Genomic DNA, 13,837 nt, shown 5'->3' with positions numbered 1-13,837 from the left:
TGAAACCCTCTCCAGCACACTCTAAAGCTCAGCTTCAGCCCACCTGGCCTCAGTGTCAGCTCGGAACCCCCTGCGTCAGCCCTCTGAGGCATTGCGCAGCCTTTACGGCCCTCTGCGTCACTCCTGCAGCCTCTGCGTGGATGACGCAGACCCTTCTGGCCTCTGCGCAGTCTCTTCGGCCTCTGCGTGACTCCCTCTGGCTCAGCGTCTGCCTCTCTCTGCTTCTGCGCTAGTCTCTCAGCACTATCTCTGCCTCTCTGTCTCGTACTCACTGCCCCTCGTTACAAGTGATCACTGATTCGATTTTTCTTAGCAAACACCGCTCTAGAAAATCGAATCACTGATCACTCTGGTGTCTTCTCCAACTGACCCTCAAGCCTCCTCTTATACTTTTTCTGTTGGTCCTTCAACGGCCAAGATTACATCTCTAATCAATAGCTAAGACTAGATTTGGCTTGATCCATGTCCTTTAGAACCTTCTACCCCAGTTTTATTTTATTTTTCCTAAGTTTAGACTTAGGAACTCCATTAAAAATATTAATTATTTTAATATCTCCTTAACCGGGTAGAATCTGCGCAAACCATTTATGGGTCTTGGAGATCTCGTGTGCTTTAGCCTCTCCACCAATTTTCATGGCTAGAGCACATCCGATACTACCCGAAATCAATAGTTGGCATAGTATTATCTAAGGATGGACACCCCATCGCTTTTGAGATCTGGAAGATCCTTCCTTACGGGGGGTTGTATTCTATTTACGACAAGGAGATGTTGGCCATCATGCATGCATTGGCCGACTTCCGGCAGTGTTTAGTGGGAAATAGATTTCGGGTGAAGACTGATCACAATAGTCTTCGCCATTTTATGGGGCAGCAGGGCCTCAGTGACAGGCTGTAGAGGTGGGTCAGCAAGGTGCAGGCATACGACTTTGATATGGAGTGGAGTTAAAATTGCAACTAGGGCCAAACTCCATGTGGGTCAGCTTATTTATGGTAGCTGATATTTTTATTGGATCCCTCTCGTCGAGAGGTGTAGGATTGATCCAAAGATCATCCGATTCCGATAAGTATTTATGGAGATATGAATTTATTTTGATTATGTAATTATTATCAAGCCAACCAGCTCTTACGTAGGCTCAAGAAGCCCAAACGTCATGTCCATTCAACCTATATGTTTTTGGTATAAATAGAAGAGGATTTGATGTCATTTATAACACACATTCTCCATGTGAACTCCTCCTCTCCACGTCTTGGGTTTTTGGAGAAGGAGAAGACACAAAAGAGAATATGTTGGATGCCCTAGCTGCAGATGTAGCTGTAGTAGAAAGAGCTGTAGTCCATACGCTATAATGAAGGCAAGCCACACGCTGTAATGGTGACCTTATCCACACAACCATACGCTGAGAAGAACAATATATATACGCAACAGATGAGGGCGTATCCACACAGGCATATGAGGATTCCACGCAGCAGCAAAGGATGATCCATGTAGGCATATCCACGTAGGCATATGAGGATTCCATGCAACAGTAAAGGATGATCCACATAGGCATATCCACGCAAGCATATGAGGATTTCATGCAGCAACAAAGGATGATCCACGTAGGCATATCCACACAGGCATATGAGGATTCCACATAGCAGCAAAGGATGATCCACGTAGGCATATCCACGCAGCAGCAAAGGATGATCCACGTAGGCAGATCCACACAGCAGATGAGGCTGTAATATTCTCGGATCTAGCAGCGTACTTATAACATAGTCAAAGTATATGGAACTACGCTGCTAGTTGAAGACCTAGCTGCTATAAGGTTAATGGAGCCGTTGTCAAGGTTAGGGGAACCGCAGTCTAGAAAGCAGAAAACCTAACACGCAATGGAAAAGTTATGAGATCTCATACGTTGTCCCCAACACGTAGCCAGAATACTCATATGTTGTCCCCAACATGCAGGTGGAATCATATGCAGCACCTTCATGAATGTATATACGCTGGGCAGTTACGCTAGGCAGTCATGGTTATATATTCGCTGAGCAGTCATGATATATACGCTGGTCAGGAAGTCAAGGGTGCCACTATCATCAAGCCGCAGTGATGAAGAGGTAAACGCAGTCATGGTTATATATACGCTGTGTATAATGGGATTGCGTGGAACTATAGCCTGGCTGCTTTGCTAGGCTGCAAACCATAGCACGCAGTTAAGGCTGATATGTATATGAACTCCATAATGCAGCAACATTATGAGCAGCATGGTGGGCAACATTATGAGAAGCATGATGGGCAGCATTATCAGCAACGTGATGTATGAGATCATGCGCATGGGCAGGACAATGATACATAGAGCATGGACAGTATCATGATGAATGTAATCATAAGCATGGGCAGCTTGATGATGAATGAGAACATGGAAGATGCAGCATGATGAGCAACAGAGCAGCTCAGTCATCTAGGTCCATCACTGTGATAGAGCAGCATGGTGCTACATGGTAAGGTGCAGCAAATGGACAAGATGCAGCACGATGATAGGTGAAGGAGTCACCTTGGAGAATCAGTGGAAGCAGAATGTCTTCAACTGATCTCATCGTTATATGAAATGATCTATGCTAGATCTAGATAAGTCAAAGTGTTGACTTCTGTTGTAAATGTATTATCTCTCTCTCTCTCTTTCTCTGCTGAACTTTGAAGAACATAAAAGAAGAATTGATCAAGGGTTTCCCCACACATTGTGGGGTTTGTCTCTGGCTAGCACCACATCTTGTGTCTTCTTGTCTTGGCATGTCTTCTGCGATTTATATTTATGTTCTATCTGCAGTTTATCTTAATGCTGATGTGATTGCTAACTGTGAAAATTGAAATAAATTGCTCTAGCATAGAACATACCTAAAATTAACATGGTATCAGAGGTGAGGTGAAGACAATGCCCAAGCAAGAGTGAAAGAGCAATCACCGAAGACAACTGGGACAGGACAAAAGGATCAATGGGTTCCTCATCCCTCTTCTAATTCACCTAGGGTGAAATCGAAGCAGAGAATGTTATCAGAATGGAGCAGCGGAAGTTTCTGATGGCCCATCTAAAGATCACTTCATTGGGAAGTTTGGATCTAAGGGTGGCAGGAAAGGCAGATGTCTTGATTATAAGTTCGGCCCTTATGCGAAGGAGTGTCTGAATGGCAGAGATGCAGGTCATCAAGGACACAGCCGACTCTTCAAGGAAGCAAGGAACCCCAGGAATGGAAGTTGAAGGTTTTAAGGTGGCATTCGTCAATGGTAAGGTACATGTTTGAAAATAGAATTTTCTAAGATGCTTTTGAGTTCAGGGTTGTATTAAGTTACAGGAAGTCCACTGGGGACCATGTCCATTGACACATAGCACCAGAGGTCTGTGAGTCAGATGGTGATAGGGAAGCCTGAATTTAAGAAGAGCATGAAAGTACATGTCTGAGATGTACCGAAGGAAAATCTTACAAGGGGACCATTCCCCTCATGTAGCAGGTCCACAGGTTTGAAACAACCTATGGAGTTTTGAGATTCATGAACAGGAATCTCATGTATACAGGTGGAAGAAAGCCCTCTATGGCTTGAAGCAAAACACCCCGGGCGTAATATGAGAGGACTGATAGCTGTTTGATGAAGCTGAGATTCACTAGGAGTGAAACCGATCCAAACCATTATCCGAAGGTTGTGGATGATAGACCTCTCATACCGGCACCTTATGCGGACAAACTATTTCTGACAGGTGCAGACCCTCTCATTTGCAGAAGTAAGAGGGAGTTGGATTCTGGACATATGTTTTGCAGTTAGCACGGGGAGCTCATATTTGGTTGAGCCTCACTGGATTGGTGCCAAGAATCTTCTGAGATATTTTCGGGGCACAATCTCTCATGGATTGAGATACACTGCCAGAAATATGAAAATTGCATGATTATTCGAATGCTGACTGGGCAGGCAGTGTGGAGGATCACTAGAGCACTTTTCAGTGCTGGTTCTCTTTGGATTCTGTTTTGATATCATGGATGAGCAGGAAGCAGAAGTCGGTTGTTATAAGTACCATCGAGACCGGATATATAACTACGAGTATGACCTCGTATGAACTTGCCTGGTTGTGGAAACTCTTTAGTGAGTACACATGATGAATACCACTGTGATTCTCTGTAAGAACTAGAGGTGGGACTCGATTATTGAGGAATCCTGTATTCGAGGATTGCTCCAACAGATAGACATCAGATACTATCTTATTTGGTATATGGTAAGTCGATGAGCAAGGAGGCTCCATCGCATTGAGACTGATGTATAGGTCGTTGACATTTTGACAAAGCCCTGTGGAAAGATCAAATCTGTGATTTTCTTGTATGACTTGGAGTCGTCAAGAGACCCTTGTAAAAGGGTCCTGCATGTTGCATACATTGAGTTTTGAGAGCTTCGGGTGTTTGCGATTCTTACTGGAGCAACATACGACCACAGGGTGACTCACCCTCCCCTAGTGGTGCGCACTGGGACAGGATCATTCGCTCTCCTATGGACAAGATGATTCTCTCTTGTGGGACAAGATGATTCGCTCTCTTGTGGGACTGGATGATTTTCTCTCCTGTGTAGCAGGGTGATTAGTTCTCCTGTGAGGTCTGGATGATGTGTTCTCCATGACAATTGTAGCAGGATGATTAGTTCTCCTGTGAGGACGGGATTGATTAAGTTCTCCTGTCGAGGCATCCTACCCATGCAGTCTGGGACTCATGGGAAGTACCTCTCATCTGATCAATGAGCAGGGAAATGAAGATAGGGACCATAGTAGTACCGATGGACGCATCGTTGTATCTACTGTACTCCCTACGCTAGGATGACCTTCATTGATCTGGGATCAATGATACTGGTCTGGGACCAGTGGTAGGAGTTGTACCTACTATGACGTTGACTTCGGGTCGGTTGAGGTTGGTCTGGGACCAATGGTACATACTCTGAGACTGACTTTGTGTCAGTGCAGTACTGGTCTGAGACCAGTGGTAGGAGTTATACCTACTATGACGCTGACTTAGGGTTGATTGAGGTTGGTCTGGGACCAATGGTACATACTCTGAGACTGACTTCGTGTCAATGCAGTATTGGTCTAGGACCAGTGGTAGGAGTTGTACCTACTATGACGCTGACTTTGGGTCGATTGAGACTGGTCTGGGACCAGTGGTAAGAGTTGTACCGACTATGATGCTGACTTTGGGTCAGTTGAGGCTAGTCTGGGGCTAGTGGTACATACTTTGAGACTGAATTCGTGTCAGTGCAGTACTGGTCTGAGACCAGTGGTAGGAATTGTACCTACTATGACGCTGACTTCGGGTCGGTTAAGACTGGTCTGGGTCCAGTGGTACATACTCTGAGACTGACTTCGTGTCAGTGCAGTACTGGTCTGGGACTAGTGAGAGTGGTACATACTATGACGCTGACTTCAGGTCGGTTGAGACTGGTCTGGGACCAGTCGTACACTCTCTGAGACTGCGATACTGGTTTGGGACCAGTGGTAGGAGTGGTACCCACTATGACGCTGACTTTGGGTTAGTAGAGACTGGTCTGGGACTAGTGGTACGCACTCTGAGACTGACTTCGGGTCAGTGGAGAATGGTATGAGACATTCTCGATCAATTCTTCTTCTTCATAGTTCAGCAGAGCTAAGTTGAGCAGAGCCAGCAGACCTGAGCAGAGCTAGCAAAGCAGAGCAGAGCTAACCAGAGCAGAGCCAGTAGAGCTAGGCAGAGCAGTGCAGGGCACTGATGGTAGAGACAGTACAGTCGGTCATATAGATCAGCGGATGGAGTTCTCCCTAGTTGAGAGGGAGTGTTAAAATTGGCAACTAGGGCCAAACTCCATGTGGGTCAACTTATTTATGGTAGCTGATATTTTTATGGTAGAGATATGAATTTATTTTGATCATGTAATTATTATCAAGCCGACTAGCTCTTACATAGGCTCAAGAATCCCAAACGTCATGTCCATTCAACCTATACGTTTTTGGTATAAATAGAAGAGGATTTGATGTCATTTATAACACACATTCTCCATGTGAACTCCTCCTCTCCACATCTTGGGTTTCTGGAGAAGGAGAAGACACAAAAGAGAATACGTTGGATGCCCTAGCTACAGATGTAGCTGAAGTAGAAAGAGCTGCAGTCCATACGCTATAATGAAGGCAATCCACACGCTGTAATGGTGACCTTATCCACGCAACCATACGCTGAGAAGAACAATATATATACGCAGCAGATGAGGGCATATCCACACAGGCATATGAGGATTCCACGCAGCAGCAAAGGATGATCCACGTAGGCATATCCATGCAGGCATATGAGGATTCCACGCAGCAGCAAAGGATGATCCACATAGGCATATCCACACAGGCATATGAGGATTCCACGCAGCAGCAAAGGATGATCCACGTAGGCATATCTACGCAGTGGATGAGGCTATAATATTCTTGGATCTAGAAGCGTACTTATAACGTAGTCAAAGTATATGGAACTACGCTGCTAGTTGAAGACCCGCTGTAAGGTTAATGGAGCCGCTGTCAAGGTTAGGGGAACCACAGTCTAGAAAGCAGAAAACCTAACACGCAATGGAAAAGTTATGAGCTCTCATACACTGTCCCCAACACGCAGCCAGAATACTCATACACTGTCCCCAACACGCAAGTGGAATCATACGCAGCACCTTCATGAATGTATATACGTTGGGCAATCACTCTGGGCAGTCATGGTTATATATTCGCTGAGCAGTCATGACAAATACGCTGGTCAGGAAGTCAAGGGTGCCATTGTCATCAAGTCACAGTGATGAAGAGGTAAACGCAGTCATAGTTATATATGCTGTGTATAATGAGATTGCATGGAACTATAGCCTAGCTGCTTTGCTAGGCTGCAAGCCATGGCAATCAGCTAAGGCTGATATGTATATGAACTCCATAATGCAGCGACATTATGAGCAACATGATGGGTAGCATTATGAGCAGCAAGATGGGCAGCATTGTCAGCAGCATGATGTAAGAGATTATGCGCATGGGCAGCACAATGATACATAGAGCATGGATAGTATCATGATGAATGTAATCATAAGCATGGGCAGCTTGATGATGAATGAGAACATGGAAGATGCAGCATGATGAGCAGCAGAGCAGCTTAGTCATCTAGGTCCATCATTGTGATAGGGCAGCATGGTGCTACATGGTAAGGTGCAGCAAATGGACGAGATGCAGCACGATGATAGGTGAAGGAGTCACCTTGGAGAATCAGTTGAAGAACATGAAAGAAGAATTGATCAAGGGTTTCCCCACACATTGTGGGGTTTGTCCCTAGCTAGTGCCACATCTTGTGTCCTCTTGTCTTGGCATGTCTTATGCGATTTATATTTATGTTCTATCTGTAGTTCATCTTAATGTTGATGTGATTGCTAACTGTGAAAATTTAAATAAATTGCTCTAGCATAGAACATACCTAAAATTAATAGAAACAGATTTCGGGTGAACACTGATCACAATAGTCTTCGCCATTTTATGGGGCAGCAGGGCCTCAGTGATAGGCAGCAGAGGTGGGTCAGCAAGGTGCAGGCATACGAATTTGATATGGAGTATGTCAAGGGCGAGCACAATGTAGTAGTAGATGCATTATCTAGGAGGCCCTCGACACTTTTACTCATGAGCATTTGCCATGATTGGAAGGCGTGGTTGTTGGTGGAGTACTCCAAGGATCGATAGGCATGTGAGATTCTGGAGGGTATTCACACTGATGAGTGTTATAGGGTGATTGCTGACGTCATATACTACAAGGGGCGCATATTTTTGGTGTCGGGTTCACAATTGAAGGAGAGGATTCTCCATGCAGTGCATGACTCTCCACTATCAGGGCACCAGGGCTTTTGGAATAGATATATGACAGTTAGAGAGCAATTCACATGGAAAGGCCTCAAGGGGGACGTATTGAGATATGTGCAAGAGTGTGAGGCTTTCCAGAGGAATAAGGGGGAGTTGACCCATCCAGTTGGGTTGTTGCAACCACTTCCCATCCTCGAGGGGAAATGGGAGAGTATCTCCATGGATTTTATCACAGGGCTCCCTATGGTGTAGGGTAGAGATTGTATTTATGTGGTGGTGGATCGGTTGACCAAATATGTTCACTTCTTTGCCATTCCGACATGGTATTCAGCATCACAGGTGGCCGAGTTGTTCTTCAGGGAGGTCTTTCGCTTGCATGGACTCCCTAAGACCATAGTCAGTGACAAAGGCAGTCGATTCATGGGGTAATTCTGGCCGGAGATTTTCGAATTAGTGGGCACTGAAGTTACCCCTGGCACTAGTTACCACCAGCAAACCGATGGTCAAACTGAGAGGGTCAACAAATGGTTGGAGGGCTATCTTCAGAACTATGTGACTAGGTAGCAAAGAGCATGGATTTGGTGGTTACATTTGGGCGAGTACTACGATAACAACACCCATCACATGTCCATTGGTATATCACCTTTCTGTGTCTTATATGGTTATGACGCTTTGTCTTTTTCTGATATTGTTTTTGGAGACAGGCAGGCCCCAAAGGCCAAAGATTGGATCCAAGAGAGCCAAGATATCCTCAAGGCTCTCAAAGATAACTTATTGACAGCGCAAAATCAGCAGAAGATGTATGTGGATAGGCACAAGATTGAGAGGCAGTTTGAGGAGGGGGACTTGGTCTTTCTGCGGCTACAGCCATATCGCCAGTCTACATTGAAGCAGAAGGGGACCGAGAAGCTACAACCACGTTTCTATGGGCCATACAGGGTGACTACGAGAGTTAGGGAGGTGGCCTATGAGCTGGAGCTTTCGCCAGGGAGAAAGATTCACAACGTCTTTCATGTCTCGTGTCTCAAGATGGTGTTGGGACAGCAGGTGACAACAACTATGGAGTTGCCTCCACTTGATGATGAGGGGCATCTGGTTCTGGAACCGGAAGCCATTTTGGAGACTAGGGAGAGAAAGTTGAGGAGAGGAACTATCAGGGAGTACTTAGTACGCTAGAGGAGCTTGCCGGATGAGGATGCCACCTAGGAAGGTGAACACATACTTGAGCATCCAGCGTTGAAGTTGCTTGGGGACAAGCAACATTTGGGAGGGGAGGACTGTAATGTCCCTTCCTAAATTAATTTGTCTCAAGTTTATTTCCACAATTTTGGCATTTTTGGTGGCCATGGGACCCACGAATTTTTGGGAGAAAGAATTAGGAGAAAAGAGAGGCTGGAATATTTTGCTAGTGGAGCGTGGGGGGCCACACGCATAGGGGAAAAAACACTTGCCAAAGAAGGAATTCGAATAGCCAAGGAAAGGAGGTTGAAGAGCTCGTTGGAGGGGCCCATGTGGGAAAAGGAACTAACAAATTATAAATAGGAGAAGCTCAGCCTCATTTTGGGTCTTTTGCCAATCAAACTTACTATTGTTGCTCGAGTTGTTTAGCCGGGTCACTTTGTTATTCAACACCGAGTTTTCCAAGTAGATAGCTCACCCTTTAAATAGGAGGATTTATCTTTAAATAGGAGGTCATTTGTCAGTCAGTGGCATCCGATCTCTAGATCGTGTACTAAGCTCTCAAGCTCTCATGTATACCTTTTTGAATTAATGCAAAAGTCTTTTGGGTTTCAACGTGCTGTAATGTTCCTCTTCATGAATTTATGGTAACATTGTTTTAGTTTCTGCTTAATATTATGTGAAAACTATGAATCAATAACTCTCTTAGAATAATTTGAATATAGGTACCTTATTCAGTTTGTTGGATCTAGGGTAACATTTTTAATTTTGATTGAAGTAGCAGGCATCTCTATTTCTTCAGAATTTTATTGTTGTTCTATTTCTCTACTTGATTTGATGGTTGATCTAGTGTTTGCAGAAGATCTCTCAGGTTCTCATTGAGCGTTTGGAGGTAGTTCTCGGTTGGACCAGCCAACTCTCAACACATATTTTTTGAAGAGCCTACTTCATATAAGCCTCAAGATTTATCTAACGATAATCCTTTTTCTGCAGGGTGTTTTTGTTAGCATTATGATGTATGTGTTGTACTTGATGGCAACCCACTTGTAGCAGAAGAACTCACTTGTATATGGTAACTAGATGAATCTATAAAAGAGATATCAGATGTGACAGAATGTATGACAGGAGTGTTTACAAATGTGATGAAATGCAGGGTAGCTTCAAGGAATCAGTTTGTTAGTGTCAATCATTCCAGCCTTCCTCCAGTGATCAAATATGCTCTTACAAAGTGATTTTGAAGTGTCAAGGTCAAATTTTTCTCATTTCAGTGAGTCTTCAAGCAAAATTTGGTCACTAGGCATTAGGTCTAGGGTTTGCTCTCACTCTTTTCAAAGTTGCCCAAATGCCAATCTATGTCACTATTCAGCTGAGTCTATCATCATTCATAGGGTTGTCATTATCATCTCAGTGTCTAATGAGTCATTTTACACCTTGTTCATGCTTCAGTTGCGCCTAGGTAAGGTCATTTCCCTCTCCTAGGGTTTTGAAGGCAATTTCTCTTGGACGGTCAAATCATCGGCAAAACTTGTATCTTGATGTTCATACACCTTCCCCTATCCTTAAAGTACCTTATTAAATACTTCCCATCCCTTAGATCCGCCAAATTCCTCATTTTCGCACAAACCCTAGTTTCTTGCTACAACCTGGCAATTTTTTAGGTTGGGCTTATGTTTTGCCCTTTTGGACCCCTTCCCCTCACTCGATCTCCGCGATTCCACTTTCCCCTGCTTCCTAACAACCCTCCCTACTTTCAAAAATTTCCCCAAGAATTTAGAAGCCTCTTATCCCCTTCATTTCGCTTCATTTCGACAAAATTCCTTGTTTCACACATCGGGATAAGTTTCACTCAAAAGATGTTTCAGAGCAATCAAAGATGAATTTTGGAAAACTGAGAGAGGTTTTTGTCCACAACAGGCCAAGGAAGAAAAACCTCCTTCACTTTTTACACAGGTATCATGGTTTTAGAGAAATGTCAAAAATACAATCGCCAGATCCAAGGAGGTTGAGCAAAGCACTAAAACGGAGAAAAAGGCCCGATCCACTCCAAATTTTGGCCAAAGCCTCTTTGAAGGAGCATGGTACTTGATGAGACACCCCAGCTCAAATTTCAAAAAATTTGGAGAAGTTTTTGTCAATTTTGATTTTTTTTTGCTAAAAACAAGTTTTGGCCCTCAACGCGTAGCGCGCCGCGCGCTACCCTGAAGATGGGCAAGTCCATTTGTCAAAAACTCAGCATTTTTGGATTTGTCATGACAAATTACATTTGCTAGCAATTACCAAGACATTTCATCAGGTTTTGAGCCCTCAGAAGGTCAAAAAACATGCAAAAAATGACTTTCTGCCACTTTTTGGACACAAAGGGAGCAGTCTTGGGAGATTGCAATTTTGGAGGGGCAAATGATCACCAAATTGAGAAATTCCACTTGGGTTGGAAAGTAGACATCCAGACCTTTCCAACAATCTTACTTTTGCCTCATTTGGATGCCGGGAAGTGCCTCAAAAGTTGGCTCAAAGGCGCGCTACGCGTTGAGAATTGGGGCTCTACGCATGAGGGAAATTTGCCAGATTTTCACCTACAGCTCAGCGAAACGCAGATTTGACTAATTTTGACTTTTTGGAGTGATTTTTCATCCTCCTTGATGTAATTGATGTAATTTTATGATGTCATGGCACTTATTTATCTCTTCTAGAAGATTCATTCATAAAAAGTCAAAAATTTAATGAATGAATTGGTTTCCTAGCTTATAGAGGCAAGTTGTTTTGACTGCCTAGATTTTAGTGCTCAGTTTAGAATTGGTTGAAACAGCTCCTAGAGGGATGAGCTCGACCCCTAGAGGCAAGGAAAGGTGTTAGCTTGCCTATATTATGTATTTTCTTAGTCATTTTCATGGTTGGACTCTTGTGGGATAAGCTTCTATTGTATTACACTTTGTATCTCTGCAATTTTGGCAAAGGAAAGACCAGGGTTTTGCAGCACTTTTTGGGATTCCTGTGGTTATTTGTGTTGATGGTGTGCTTCTCTCATGTACTTGTAAGATTTGTTATGTGTATCAATTTCCTATTTCTCTTTTCTGCACATTAAGTAAATGAAGTGTTAAGGTAGAATTCATAATTTATATGCTCTGCCTTTAAGTTTGCTTAATATCTATGTTTTCCTCTGTCTAAAGAGAATTCTCAATGGTTTCTTGCTCTCTTTAGCTCCTCACCGGTCATTCCTATCCATTCACTTAAATCAAAGGCATCAAGACAATCTCCTACCTTGCCCCAAAGAGACCTCTGCAAAAGCTGTGTCCCATCCCCGCACCCAAAATTGCTCTCCCCCTGTTTTCCACCAAAACCCTAAAAATCTGAAATCAAATCTTCTCAATCAGTTTACTAGCCTAAAATCAGTGTTCTTTATTGGTCATCTCCGCCCTTTGAAGACCTTTTGCCAAGATAGACCCGGAGAGAGCCCTCTCCTGCCCCGTAGGGCTAGCTACGAGGCTAAGTGGTTTGATGTTGCCTTGGATTTTGTCTTTTTCAGCCTGAGGCCAAATTCAAGCGCTAACATATTGGCGACCATACTGGGGAGAACAAATGGTTTGCTTGTTGATGTCATTTGTTTTATAAGCTACAGACGGAGCCTGAAGTTATGCCAGGTAGCCTTCGAAACGCTTTTGCTTTGCATTAGCGGAAGTAAATAAACGTTGCTTCAGTCAATCTCCGGTCTAGCTTGTAAACGTGACATCTAACTTGTTAATTACCCCAGTACATGTATCAAGTTCAGATCTGATTGTTGATGGTGGACAACGATCAGACACTGACAAGGCTGAAATCATTCACTAGCGACTCCTTCACTGAAAACTCCAGAGATCAATGCTTCATGGTGACTTCACTGCAGGAAGATTAGTAGCTTTGAGCTTTTCAAAATGGATCGGATTGCAAGAAGATATGCTCCTATGAGCCGAGATCACATCCCTGGTTTTCCAAATAAAATTCCGAAGGTAGATTGGTCAAGGAATCTGCCTACATTTAAAGATGATGGTAAGAAGGATGCTGCTCTACATCTGGTTAGATTTCACATGCATATTCGCAAGTTGAAGGTTGATTTTCCTGAAGATTGTTTGATGAAGATATTCATGGCCACTCTGAAAGGTAAACCCAATCTTGGTATGAAAGTTTGCCGCCTGCTTGTATTTACTGTTTAAAGGATTTTCATGCCTTGTTCATTGAACGATATAAGGACTCTTATCCATCATTAAATTTAGTTCATGACTGTTGCAAACATGCTTCAACTTTTATTGAAAGCCTTGAGAAATATTATGAAGATGATAATTTTATGGATGATGAGATCATGGAGGCTCTGTATGAGAATCCATTTCAGCAGCATAAAGAAAACTTAGAGAATTCCCATCAAGATGATCAGGACATTTTGCAGCAGAATCAAGATCAGCAGGTTGAAGATAATATGGCTGAAAATGATGAAAGGGAGAATGACATTTCAGATCTGCCCACAGAAGACAGCAACATGCAAGTAAGTCCAATGCTGATTGTAGATTGTGATAATGTCCAGTCAGCTACTCCAGGTTCTGTTGAAATCATTTGGAATGTAGAAGACACAGTAATTCATACTGTTAGTCCATCATTAGAACACAGCCTTCATGAAGAAGCAATCCAGTCAGTTCATGAACAGCAAGGTGAGATCTTTGTGCAAGTAAGTGATGAATCTCCTTTCAATAACTCAGTAATAAATGATAGTCTAAGTGCCCTGTCATATGAAGATAATTACTGTTTAAGCAGAAGAAAACAGAAGGCATTGTCTCCTTTATCTGAAGAGG

At 43.4% G+C, this 13,837-nt stretch overlaps 1 protein-coding gene across 1 annotated transcript in view; it reads left to right on the top strand.

Annotated features, from left to right (window-relative positions):
- LOC149227759 (ACT domain-containing protein ACR11-like) overlaps positions 1-13,837 on the top strand; it is a 464,039-nt gene that overhangs the window by 298,574 nt on the left and 151,628 nt on the right. The window lies entirely within an intron of this gene.

The sequence above is a fragment of the Pinus tabuliformis genome, chromosome J (assembly GCF_031772625.1).
Source record: "Pinus tabuliformis cultivar Carrire ecotype Pingquan chromosome J, CPIR1, whole genome shotgun sequence".
In the NCBI taxonomy this organism is placed as follows: Eukaryota; Viridiplantae; Streptophyta; class Pinopsida; order Pinales; family Pinaceae; genus Pinus; species Pinus tabuliformis.
This window is presented reverse-complemented; position numbering and strand designations above follow the sequence as displayed.